Raw genomic sequence first — 14,925 nt, forward strand, 5'->3', positions numbered from 1 at the left:
GGGGCTTAAATAAATTTCAAGATTGTAAGAAGAATAACCCCAATCATGACCATTGTAACAAGTAGTAGACATAGCAACATTAGCATCCCCAAGCTTAGGGTTTTGCATATTATTAGCACAACTGACCTTAATAGAATTTATAATAACATCATTGCAATCATGCTTTTTATTCAAAGATCTACCGTGAATCACTTTATAATGCATTTCATCACAATTTCCAGATTCACGGATTTCAAGCAAAAATCCATAAAGATAATCTAGTGCACTCAACTCACTAGCAATTGGTTCATCATAATTGGATCCTTTAAGAAGATTAGCAAGAGGATGAGGACCCATAACAATAGATATTGAGCAAGCGAATATGCAAGCTAATAGAAGGCACATGGTAACACGAGCAAACAGAAGGACGAACAGAAGAAGGGCAAAGGAAAAGGCAAAGGTGAAGTGGGGGAGAGGAAAACAAGAGGCAAATGGCAAATAATATAATGCGAGGGAGAAGAGTTTATGATGGTACTTTATATGTCTTGACTTGGCATTGATCTCCCCGGCAACGGCGCCAGAAATTCTTCTTGCTACCTCTTGAGCATGCGTTGATTTTCCCTTGAAGAGGAAAGGGTGATGCAGCAAAGTAGCGTAAGTATTTCCCTCGGTTTTTGAGAACCAAGGTATCAATCTAGTAGGAGACAACGCACAAGTCACCTAGTACCTGCACAAACAATCAAGAACCTCGCAACCAACACGATAAAGGGGTTTTCAATCCCTTCACGGTCACATGCGAAAGTGAGATCTGATAGAGATAATAAGATAAACATTTTTGGTATTTTGTTGTATAGATTGGAAAGTAAAGATTGCAAAATAGTAAACGAGATGCGATAATAAAAGAGATGCAATATAATAAGAAAGAGACCCTAGGGCCATAGGTTTCACTAGTGGCTTCTCTCATGATAGCATGTATTACGGTGGGTGAACAAATTACTACCGAGCAATTGACAGAAAAGTGCATAGTTATGAAGATATCTAAGGCAATGAGCATGAACATTGGCATCACGTCCGTGTCAAGTAGATCGAAATGATTCTGCATCTACTACTATTACTCCACACATTGACTGCTGTCTAGCATGCATCTAGAGTATTAAGTTCATAAGAATAGAGTAACGCATTAAGCAAGATGAAATGATGTAGAGGGATAAACTCAAGCAATATGATATAAACCCCATCTTTTTATCCTCGATGGAAACAATAAAATACATGCCTTGCTGCCCCTACTGTCACTGGGAAAGGACACCGCAAGATTGAAACCAAAGCTAAGCACTTCTCCCATTGCAAGAAAGATCAATCTAGTAGGCCAAACTAAACAGATAATTTGAAGAGACTTGCAAAGATATAAAATCATGCATATAAGAATTCAGAGAAGAACCGAATAATATTCATAGATAATCAAGTTCATAAACCCACTATTCTTTGGATCTCGGCAAATGCACCGCAAAAGAGTATTACATCGAATAGATCTCCAAGAACATCGAGGAGAACTTTGTATTGAAGATCAAAGAGAGAGAAGAAGCCATCTGGCTAATAACTTTGGACCTGAAGGTCTGTGATAAACTACTCATGCTTCATCAGAGAGGCTATGGTGTTGATGTAGAAGCCCTCCATGATCTATTCCCCCTCCGGAAGATCGCCGGAAAAGGTCCCCAGAGGGGATCTCACGGGTACAGAAGGTTGCGGTGGTGGAAAAGTGGTTTCGAGGCTCCACTTGATGTTTCTAGGGTATAAGAGTATGTATAGGAGAAATAAGTACGTCGGTGGAGCTCCACGGGGCCCATGAGGGAGGGGGCGCGCCTACCCCCTAGACGCGCCTTCCTATCTCGTGGACGCCTCACGGAGTTCCAGACTTCCACTCCAAGTCTCCAAGTTTGCTTTCGGTCCAAGAAAGATCATCGTGAAGGTTTCATTCCGTTTGGATTTTGTTTGGTATTCATTTTCTGCGAAACACTGAAATAGGCAAAAAAAAAGAAACTAGCAATGGGCCTCCGGTTATTAGGCCAGTCACAAAAATAATATAAAAGAGCATATTAAAGCCCTAAAACATCCAAAATAGATAATATAATAGCATGGAACAATAAAAAATTATAGATACGTTGGAGACGTATCATGGAACCCCCAGTCTGCCTGAGGCGACGGAGCATACCGGTAGTATGACGCCGAAATTCCCGGCGTGAATTAATGAAGTGATGACGAAGCCCTAATACGTCTCCAACGTATCTATAATTTTTGATTGTTCCATGCTATTATATTATCAACCTTGGATGTTTTATATGCATTTATATGCTATTTTATATGATTTTTGGGACTAACCTATTAACCTAGAACCCAGTGCCAGTTTCTGTTTTTTCCTTGTTTTAGAGTATCGTAGAAAAGGAAAATCAAACGGAGTCCAATTGACCTGAAACTTCACGGAACTTATTTTGGACCAGAAGAAGCCCACGGAGTATCGGAGTTGGACCAGGAGAGTCCCGGGCTGCCCACGAGGGTGGGGGGCGCGCCCACCCCCCTGGGCGCGCCCCCTACCTCATGGACAGCCCAGAGGTCCACCGACATACTTCTTCCTCCCATATATACCCATATACCCTAAAAACTTCGGGGAGTACAATAGATCGTGAGTTTCGCCGCCAGAAGCCTCCATAGCCACCGAAAACCAATCTAAACCCGTTCGGGCACCCTGCCGGAGGGGGAATCCCTCTCCGGTGCCCATCTTCATCATCCCGACGCTCTCCATGATGAGGAGGGAGTAGTTCTCCCTCGGGGCTGAGGGTAGGTACCAGTAGCTCTGTGTTTGATCTATCTCTCTCTCCTGTGTTCTTGAGGTGGTACAATCTTGATGTATCATGATCTTTGCTATTATATTTGGATCTTATGATGTTTCTCCCCCTCTACTCTCTTGTAATGGATTGAGTTTTCCCTTTGAAGTTAACTTATCGGATTGAGTCTTTAAGGATTTGAGAACACTTGATGTATGTCTTGCGTGGGATTCCCGTGGTGATAATGGGGTATTCTATTGATCCACTTGATGTGTGTTTTGGTGATCAACTTGTGTGTTCCGCCCATGAAGCTATGCATAGGGGTTGGCACACGTTTTTGTCTTGACTCTCCAGTAGAAACTTTGGGGCACTCTTTGAAGTACTTTCCGTTGGTTTGAATAGATGAATCTGAGATTGTGTGATGCATATCGTATAATCATACCCACGGATACTTGAGGTGACATTGGAGTATCTAGGTGACATTAGGGTTTTGGTTGATTTGTGTCTTAAGGTGTTATTCTAGTACGAACTCTATGATATATTGAACGGAAAGAATAGCTTCGTGTTATTTTACTACGGACTCTTGAATAGATAGATCAGAAATGATAACTTTGAGGTGGTTTCGTACCCTACCATAATCTCTTCGCTTGTTCTCCGCTATTAGTGACTTTGGAGTGACTCTTTGTTGGATGTTGAGGGATAGCTATATGATCTAATTATGTTATTATTGTTGAGAGAACTTGCACTAGTGAAAGTATGAACCCTAGGCCTTGTTTCGACGCATTGCAATACCGTGTATGCTCACTTTTATCATTAGTTACTTTGCTGTTTTTATATTTTCATATTACAAAAACCATTATCTACTATCCATATTGCACTTGTATCACCATATCTTTGCCGAACTAGTGCACCTATACAATTTACCATTGTATTGGGTGTGTTGGGAACACAAGAGACTCTTTGTTATTTGGTTGCAGGGTTGCTTGAGAGAGACCATCTTCATCCTACGCCTCCCACGGATTGATAAACCTTAGGTCATCCACTTGAGGGAAATTTGCTACTGTCCTACAAACCTCTGCACTTGGAGGCCCAACAACGTCTACAAAAAGAAGGTTGTGTAGTAGACATCAAGCTCTTTTCTGGAGCCGTTGCCGGGGAGGTTACAACTTGAAGGTATATCTTTAGATGTTGCAATTGAATCTTTTTGTTTCTTGTTTTAGCACTAGTTTAGTTTATAAAAGAAAACTTCAAAAAAAATGGAACTGAGTTTGCCTCATACGCTTCATCTTTTTAATATCTTTCGTGAGTATGATGGAAAGGAAAATTGTGCCAAAGTGTTAGACGAAGAATGCATTAAAATGTTTGGCACTAAATATTTGAATGATGAGCATGATTGCAATGTTGTTAGTATGAATTCCTTGAATATCCATGATGCTAATGATATGCAAAGCCACAAGCTTGGGGAAGCTATGTTTGATGAATATGATATTTTTTGTCTCCCAAGTTTTGATGAGAAAATTTATTATGATGAAAGCATGCCTCCTATTTATGATGATTATATTGATGAAAGTGGATTTGGAGAGGTCATGACCTTATTTAGTGATGAATCCACTATTTTGGAAGAGGTTCCAATTGATTATGAGAACAAAGTTGCTACCTATGATGATTATTGTGATGACTTGTATGCTATAAAGAATAATGATATCCATGAAACTTATCATCATGATTTTAATTTTCAATTGGATTATGCCTCACATGATAATTATTTTGTTGAGTTTGCTACCACTATTATTCATGAGAAGAATTTTGCTTTTGTGGAGAGTAATAAAATTTCTATGCTTGTAGATCATGAAAAGAATGTTTAGGTGCTAGTTATATTGTTGAATTCATTCATGATGTTACTGAAAATTATTATGTGGGAGGAACATATGCCTGTAGGAATTGCAATAATATCAAGTTTCCTCTCTATGTGCTTAGAGTTATGAAGTTATGCTTGTTTTACCTTCCTATGCAAGTTGATTCTTGTCCCCATAAGTTGTTTGCTCACAAAACCCCTATGCATAGGAGGTGGGTTAGGCTTAAATGTGCTAGTCATATTCTTCATGACGCCCTCTTTATGTTGCAATTCTTATCTTTTATGTGAGCATCATTGAAATCATCATGCCTAGCTAGGGGCGTTAAACGATAGCGCTTGTTGGGAGGCAACCCAACTTTATTTTTGTTACTTGCTTTTTGTTCCTGTTTAGTAATAAATAATTTATCTAGATTCTGTTATGGTTGTGTTTTTTGTGTTTAATTAGTGTTTGTGCCAAGTAGAACCTTTGGGAAGACTTGGGGAAAGTCTTTGCGATCATGCTGTAAAAAACAGAAACTTTAGCGCTCACGAGAATTGCTGCCAGTTTTTATTGGACAGCGATATTGAGTTAATTATTTTTGCAGATGATTAATAGACAAATTACTCAGGTCCAACAATTTATTTTATAATTTTATGAGTTCAAGAAGTATACGTTTGACACAGATTACTACAGACTGCTCTTTTTTTGACAGATTCTGTTTTCTATGTGTTGTTTGCTTATTTTGATGAATCTATGAGTAGTATCGGAGGGTATGAACCATAGAGAAGTTGTAATACTGTAGATATTACACCAATATGAATTTAGAATGAGTTCACAACAGGACCTAAGTGGTGATTTATTTTCTTATACTAACGGAGCTTACGAGTTTTCTGTTTAGTTTTGTGTTGTGAAGTTTTCAAGTTTTGTGTGAAGATTCAATGGACTATGGAATAAGGAGGGCAAGAGCCTAAGATTGGGGATTCCCAAGGCACCCCAAGGTAATATTCAAGGATAAACAAATTCCTAAGCTTGGGTATGCCCCGGAAGGCATCCCCTCTTTCGTCTTCGTTCATCGGTAACTTTACTTGGAGCTATATATTTATTTACCACATGATATGTGTTTTGCTTGGAGCGTCATTTTATTTTCTTTTGTTTTGCTTGCTGTTTGAATAAAATACCAAGATCTGAAATTATTAAATGTTAGAGAGTCTTCATATATTTGCATAATTATTCGACTACTCATTGATCTTCACTTATATCTTTTGGAGTAGTTTGTTGTTGCTCTAGTGCTTCACTTATATATTTTTAGAGCACGGTAGTGGTTTTATTTTGAAGAAATAGATGAACTCTGGTTCTTCACTTATATCATTTTGAGAGTCTCTAAACAGCATGGTAGTTTGCTTTGGTTATGAATTTAGTCCTAATATGATGGGTATCCAATAGGGATATAATAAAAACTTTCATATAAAGTGCATTGAATACTATGAGAAGTTTGATACTTGATGATTGTTTTGAAATATGGAGATGGTGATATTAGAGTCATGCTAGTTGAGTAGTTGTGAATTTGAGAAATACTTGTGTTAAAGTTTGTGATTCCCGTAGCATGCACGTATGGTAAACCGTTATGTGATGAAGTCGGAGCATGATTTATTTATTGATTGTCTTCCTTATGAGTGGCGGTCGAGGACAAGCGACGGTCTTTTCCTACCAATCTATCCCCCTAGGAGCACGTGCGTAGTACTTTGTTTCGATAACTAATAGATTTTTGTAATAAGTATGTGAGTTCTTTATGACTAATTATGAGTCTATGGATTATACACACTCTCACCCTTCCACCATTGCTAGCCTCTCTAGTACCGTGCAACTTTCACCGTTACCATAAACCCACCATATACCTTCCTCAAAACAGCCACCATACCTACCTATTATGGCATTTCCATAGCCATTCCGAAATATATTGCCATGCAACTTTCCACCGTTCCATTATTATGACATGCTTCATCATTGTCATATTGCTTTGCATGATCATGTAGTTGACATCATATTTGTGGCAAAGCCACCGTTCATAATTCTTTCATACATGTCACTCATGCATCATTGCACATCCCGGTACACCGCCGGAGGCATTCATATAGAGTGATATCTTGTTCTAAGTATCCAGTTGTAATTCTTGAGTTGTAAGTAAATAAAAGTGTGATGATCATCATTATTAGAGCATTGTCCCAGTGAGGAACGTATGATGGAGACTATGATTCCCCCACAAGTCGGGATGAGACTCGGGACTAAAAAAAAGAGGCCATACAAAAAGGGAAAAGGCCCAAATAAAAAAATAAAAAAATTGAGAGAAAAAGAGAGAAGGGACAATGCTACTATCCTTTTACCACACTTGTGCTTCAAAGTAGCACCATGATCTTCATGATAGAGAGTCTCCTATGTTATCACTTTCATATACTAGTGGGAATTTTTCATTATAGAACTTGGCTTGTATATTCCAATGATGGGCTTCCTCAAAATGCCATAGGTCTTTGTGAGCAAGCGAGTTGGATGCACACCTACTAGTTTCTTTTGTTGAGCTTTCATACATTTATAACTCCAGTGCATCTGTTGCATGGCAATCCCTACTCACTCACATTTATATCTATTGATGGGCATCTCCATAGCCCGTTGATACGCCTAGTTGATGTGAGACTATCTTCTCCTTTTTGTATTCTCCACAACCACCATTCTATTCCACCTATAGTGTTATTTCCATGGCTCACGCTAATGTATTGTGTGAAGATTGAAAAGGTTTGAGAACATCAAAAGTCTTAAACAATTGCTTGGCTTGTCATCGGGGTTGTGCATGATTTAAATATTTTGTGTGGTGAAGATAGAGCATAGCCAGACTATATGATTTTGTAGGGATAGCTTTCTTTGGCAATGTTATTTTGAGAAGACATGATTACTTGGTTAGTATGCTTGAAGTATTATTATTTTATGTCAATATTAAACTTTTGTCTTCAATCTTATGGATCTGAATATTCTGGCCGCAATAAAGAGAACTACATGGATAAATACGTTAGGTAGCATTCCACATCAAAAATTCTGTTTTTATCATTTACCTACTCGAGGACGAGCAGGAATTAAGCTTGGGGATGCTGATAAGTCTCCAACGTATCTATAATTTTTTATTGTTCCATGCTATTATATTATCAACCTTGGATGTTTTATTTGCATTTATATGCTATTTTACATGATTTTTGGGACGAACCTATTAACCTAGAGCCCAGTGCCAGTTTCTGTTTTTTCCTTGTTTTAGAGTATGGCAGAAAAGGAAAATCAAACGGAGTCCAATTGACCTGAAACTTCACGGAACTTATTTTTGGACCAGAAGAAGCCCACGGAGTATCGGAGTTGGACCAGGAGAGTCCCGGGCTGCCCACGAGGGTGGGGGCTGCGCCCACCCCCCTGGGTGCGCCCCCCTGCCTCGTGGACAGCCCGGAGGTCCACCGACGTACTTCTTACTCCCATATATACCCATATAACCTAAAAACTTTGGGGAGCACAATAGATCGGGAGTTCCGCCGCCAGAAGCCTCTGTAGCCACCGGATACCAATCTAGACCCGTTCCGACACCCTGCCGGAGGGGGAATCCCTCTCCGATGGCCATCTTCATCATCTCGACGTTCTCCATGACGAGGAGGGAGTAGTTCCCCCTCGGGGCTGAGGGTATGTACCAGTAGCTATGTTTTTGATCTCTTTCTGTCTCTGGTGTTCTTGAGGTGGTACGATCTTGATGTATCGCGAGCTTTTCTATTATATTTGGATCTTATGATGTTTCTCCCCCTCTACTCTCTTGTAATGGATTGAGTTTTCCCTTTGAAGTTAACTTATCGGATTGAGTCTTTAAGGATTTGAGAGCACTTGATGTATGTCTTGAGTGGGATACCCGTGGTGACAATGGGGTATTCTATTGATCCACTTGATGTATGTTTTGGTGATCATCTTGCGGGTTCCGCGCATGAACCTATGCATAGGGGTTGGCACACATTTTCGTCTTGACTCTCCGATAGAAACTTTGGGGCACTCTTCGAAGTACTTTGTGTTGGTTTGAATAGATGAATCTGAGATTGTGTGATGCATATCGTATAATCATACCCACGGATACTTGAGGTGACACTGGAGTATCTAGGTGACATAAGGGTTTTGGTTGATTTGTGTCTTAAGGTGTTAGTCTAGTACGAACTCTATGATAGATTGAATGGAAAGAATAGCTTCGTGTTATTTTACTATGGACTCTTGAATAGATAGATCAGAAAAGATAACTTTGAGGTGGTTTCGTACCCTACCATAATCTCTTCGTTTGTTCTCCGCTATTAGTGACTTTGGAGTGACTCTTTGTTGCATGTTGAGGGATAGTTATATGATCTAATTATGTTATTATTGTTGAGAGAACTTGGACTAGTGAAAGTATGAACCCTAGGGCTTGTTTCAATGCATTGCAATACCATTTTCGCTCACTTTTATCATTAGTTACCTTGCTGTTTTTATATTTCAGATTACAAAAACCATTATCTACTATCCATATTGCACTTGTATCACCATCTCTTCGCCGAACCAGTGCACATATACAATTTACCATTGTATTGGGTGTGTTGGGGACACAAGAGACTCTTTGTTATTTGGTTGCAGGGTTGCTTGAGAGAGAGCATCTTCATCCAACGCCTCCCACATACTGATAAACCTTAGGTCATCCACTTGAGGGAAATTTGCTACAGTGCTACAAACCTCTGCACTTGGAGGCCCAACAACGTCTACAAAAAGAAGGTTGTGTAGTAGACATCAAGCCCCGGTCCAGCGGAGGTGACGTGGTACGTCGGTACGCCGAGGTGACATCGCTACCCAACCCGGATCATTTACCTGTGCACATAAAATAGTGCAAGCCGGAGATAATAGTAATAAAAATAAAATAAAATAAATTCGTTGCATAATTAATAATTTATGCAAAGTGAGTAATAAAATAAATATGGCCAATGTGGCGAACACTCGATGAGGTAGAGCTCTCTCAGCAATGCCGAAGTCCGTGAGGCAACCGAATATGTAGGTATGGCAATTCGACCAACAAGGTGATCGCGCGAGCTGATTTACGCCGATTGGGATGACGGCGTCGGATTGCTGAAGTGACCGCTTGACGCTGTCAAAGTCGATTACGTACACATGTAAAATACTGAAGTCCGAAAATAATAATATAAATATAGAAGATAAACCTCGCATAATTAATTTACGCAAAATAATTTTTTTAAAGAGATGTGGCCTGGCTTCGAAGCCAATGTCGGTTCAGGGCGCTGGCGTGACAAAGTCTGTATTCATAGGGCGGTCCAAGTCCCCGACGAAGCGTTCGCCGAACTGCGGATGGGAAACTAATCGAACCATCACACAACCATCGTTAATGCGGTCATCATTTGACAAACCTGTGTATAGATGATGGAACAAACCACAGTAATAATTCCTCGGAAAAAGTAAACCCAAGAAAGAAAAAATTACTAGGATTAACATCACCTGGTTTACATGTTGTAGCAATCTGAAGAAAGGTTACTCCCAAAATTGGGACTCGATCCACACACCCATTGCCTGATGGGCGATGAAGCGACGGCATGGCAATGATGGCAAAGGTTGGCTCGCCAAGGCAAAGCACCCGGTCCATCTAACACGAGAAAGCTAGTCGGCTGGTGACGCCAAAGTCTCCGGAGTAGGTTGATGAGGAGATGGTGCAGCCCCCGGTCTAGCTGAGGTGACGGAGCAGGTTGGTATAGACGTTGCAGCTGCCATGTCAGCCGAGGTGTTGACGCAGTTCAGCGTGATGGACATCGGCTTGAAGAAGCAACAGTGCGGACATGCCAACGCAGGTTGTGACTTGTGACGCGGTCAATGTCGGCTTGATGAACTGACCGTGCGACGATGCCGGGTTGCCCGCTCCATGTAATCCATGGGGCGGCGATGTTGGTGATGATTTATCCTTCGTGATGTCGAACTCTTGTTCGTCTCGCCGAGATGATGATCCGAAGAAGTTGAGCTCGTCTCAACAAAGCGACGACGTGTCTAGCGCAGGTCGGCAGCCGTGGAGCAATGTTGCCGGACTGTTTTGACACCAGCATGATGGTGAATAATACCTCAAAGAAGGCTTAAAAATTTATGGGCATGTGGTTACGAACAATGCACGATACCCTAGAAAGAGATTCTTCCAAAAAGGTTGTCCAATATCCCGTTCATGAAGAAAGATGAACTGAGGTTGAATTCGTATTCACGCAGAAAACAGATCCGAAAAGTGATGCATTAATCGGAAGGTTCCCGGAGTTTGAATAGTCGGATCGAGCTAAAATTTTGAGAGGTGGTAGATATGGAAATTCCACAGCAGATGACTGGTTGTATCTTCCAAATAACTTCCGAGCTAGGCTCTGGAGACCACGCCCTAAACTCGTCCGGATTCCCGTCCAGACTCGATAGGCCTCCAGTATATCGTAGATCGCTGGAGATTCCTCCATCGGGAGGCGACGGAATTTTACAGGGTTGTTGTATACTCAATTCTTCCACCAAAGGGTTCGTCAAATCGACTTTCGGGAAGACGATGACAGCAAAAAGAAGTCTGTTGTACAGAAAACACTGTGCGATCGCACAAGGGCAATGTTGACAATGAGCCCCCAGGCTCCATGGACGACTTTTCCATGGTCTTGGTTGAGATTTGAGCTGATAATGATGAAAGTATCCGTCTGATCTTGATGATCTGACGTGGAGCGCAGTCTTCTTTCCAGCCAAGGTGACCAGTCGAGCTGGCGACAAAGATGTCGACATCGACCATAAAGCTCGGCTCCGATGCATAGATCGCACCGGAGACGATCTGAATGCCCATCGCACCGTGGCGACTGCCAACAGGCTTTCACTAAAAGCACCAATGTCGGTTCTATATCCGGCGTATCTTGTAGTAGGGGTCCTAAGCTAGGCGTCTTGGAGCATTGGTAACATGGACAAATGGGTTTACCCAGGTCCGGGCTCTCTCGAAGAGATAATACCCTACATCCTGCTTTTGATTGCATTGATATGTGTAGTACAAAGTACATGTATATACCGCGAGATTGTTCTAATGAATATTAGATTGTCTATTCACTATCCTGGCCTCGGTTTATATATGCACTGTAGGCCTAGGGTTTAAAGGAGTTCTTGTCTTGTGCACCGAGTCCTGTGGAATCCTCCTTGTATTCGGCATGGGCTGCCCGAAGTGGCCCATTAGTGAATCATCATGGGGGTCCTCGGCCCGACCCAATGGTCGGGAGACGACGTGGTGAGTACCCCCTAGTCTAGGACACCGTCAAGAGTAAAGTAGAACTTGATGAGGTCATTATACGTTCTCTCTTATTGGAAAATAGTTTATCACATAAATCAGTTCGAGTGATTCCTACACCAATCCATGAAGAAGATAATGATGATGATCATGAAACTCCTGATCAAGTTACTACCGAACCTCATAGGTCAACCAGAGTAAAATCTGCACCAGAGTGGTACGGTAATCCTGTTTTGGAGGTCATGTCACTTGACCATGACGAACCTACGAACTATAAGGAAGGGATGATGAGCCCAGATTCTGCGAAATGGCTTGAGGCCATGAAATTTGAGATGGGATCCATGTACGATAACAAAGTGTGGACTTTGGTTACTTACCCGATGATCCGCAAGCCATAGAGAATAAATGGATCTTCAAGAAGACTGACACTGACAGTAATGTTCAAGGAGTTGACTACGATGAGACCTTCTCACCTATAGCGATGCTTAAGTCCGTCTGAATCATGTTAGCAATTGCCGCATTTTATGATTATGGAATTTGGCAAATGGATGTCAAAACGGCATTCCTTAATGGATATCTTAAAGAAGAGTTGTATATGATGCAACCAGAAGGTTCTGTCGATCCTAAAGGTGCTAACAAAGTATGCAAGCTCCAGCAATCCATTTATGGACTGGTGCAAGCCTCTCGGAGTTGCAATATACGCTTTGATAGTGTGATCAAAGAATATGGTTTTATACAGACTTTTGGAGAAGCCTGTATTTACAAGAAACTGAGTGGGAGCTCTATAGCATTTCTAATATTATATGTGGATGACATATTGCTGATTGGAAATAATACAGAATTTCTAGATAGCATAAAAGGATACTTGAATAACAATTTTTCAATGAAAGACCTCGGTGAAGCTGCTTATATATTGGGCATCAAGATCTATAGAGATAGATCAAGATGCTTAATTGGACTTTCACAAAGCACATACCTTGATAAAGTTTTGAAGAAGTTAAAAATGAGTCAGTCAAAGAAAGGGTTCTTGCCTGTGTTACAAAGTGTGAAGTTGAGTCAGACTCAATGCCCGACCAGTGCAGAAGATAGAGAGAAAATGAAAGTCATTCCCTATGCCTCGGCCATAGGTTCTACCATGTATGCAATGTTGTGTACCAGACCTGATGTGTGCCTTGCTATAAGTTTAGCAGGGAGGTACCAAAGTAATCGACGAGTGGATCACTGGATAGCGATCAAGAACATCCTAAAATACCTGAAAAGGACTAAGGATATGTTTCTCATTTATGGAGGTGATAAATTGCTCGTCATAAATGGTTACGTCGATGCAAGCTTTGGCACTGATCCGGATGACTCTAAGTCACAAACCGGATAGGTATTTATATTAAATGGTGGAGCTGTCCGGATTTCACAAGAGAACCAAACACATCAAGAGATTCTTCAATTCCATCTGCGATCAAGTCAAGTAGGGAGACATAGATATTTTCAAGATACATACGGATCTGAATGCCGCAGACCCGTTGACTAGGCCTCTCTCACGAGCAAAACATGATCAATAACAGGACTCCATGGGTGTTAGAATCATTACTATGTAATCAAGATTATTGACTCTACTGCAAGTGGGAGACTGAAGGAAATATGCCCTAGAGGCAATAATAAAGTTGTTCTTTATATTTCCTTATATCATGATAAATGTTTATTATTCATGCTAGAATTGTATTAACTAGGAACTTAGTACATGTGTGAATGCATAGACAAACAGAGTGTCCCTATTATGCCTCTACTTGACTAGCCCGTTAATCAAAAATGGTTAAGTTTCCTAACCATAGACATGTGTTCTCATTTGATGAAAGGGATCACATCACTAGAGAATGATGTGATGGACAAGACCCATCCCTTAACTTAGCATAAGGATCGTTTAGTTTTATTGCTATTGCTTTCTTCATGACTTATACATGTTCCTTTGACTATGAGTTATGCAACTCCCGAATAACAGAGGAACACTTTGTGTGCTATCAAACGTCACAATGTAACTGAGTGATTATAAGGGTGCTCTACAGGTGTCTCTGATGGTGTTTGTTGAGTTGGCATAGATCAAGATTAGGATTTGTCACTCCGTGTATCGGAGAGGTATCTCTGGGCCCTCTCGGTAATGCACATCACTATAAGTCTTGCAAGCAATGTGACTAATGAGTTAGTTGCAGGATGATGCATTACGGAACGAGTAAAGAGACTTGCTGGTAACGAGATTGAACTAGGTATGATGATACCGACGCTCGAATCTCGGGCAAGTAACATACTGATGACGAAGGGAATGCCGTATGTTGTTATGCGGTTTCACCGATAAAGATCTTCATAGAATAAGTAGGAACCACTATGATCATCCAGGTTCCGCTATTTTTATTTACCAGAGAGGTGTCTTGGTCATGTCTACATAGTACTCAAACCCGTAGAGTCCGTACGCTTAACGTTCCATGACGATTTGTATTATGAGTTATGTGATTTGATGACCGAAGTTTGTTCGGAGTCCGTACGAGATCACGGACATGACGAGGAGTCTCAAAATGGTCGAGAGGTACAGATTCATATATTGGAAGGTTGCATTTCGACATCGGAATGGTTCTGAGTGGGTCGTGCATTTTCCGGAGTACTGGGAGGTAATCGGAACCCCTCCCCCACGGAGAAGTATTAGGCCTATTGGGCCTTATTGGTGGAGAGGAGAAAGGCCACATGAGAGGGGCGCTCCCACCCTTTCCCAAACCAAATTGGACTAGGGGAGGGGCCAAACCCCCTCTTTCCTTCTCCCTCTCTCTCCCTTCCCCTCTTCCCTCTCCGGTGGAAGGAAGGAGGGGGGCCGAATCCTACTTGGACTAGGAGTCCAAGTAGGACTCCCCCCATATGGCACGGCCCCCCTAGGCCGGCCACCTCCTCCTCCCCCTTTATGTACGGAGGCAGGGACACCCAAAAGGCACAAAAGACA

This window comes from Triticum urartu, chromosome 5, assembly GCF_003073215.2.
Source record: "Triticum urartu cultivar G1812 chromosome 5, Tu2.1, whole genome shotgun sequence".
Classification (NCBI taxonomy): Eukaryota; Viridiplantae; Streptophyta; class Magnoliopsida; order Poales; family Poaceae; genus Triticum; species Triticum urartu.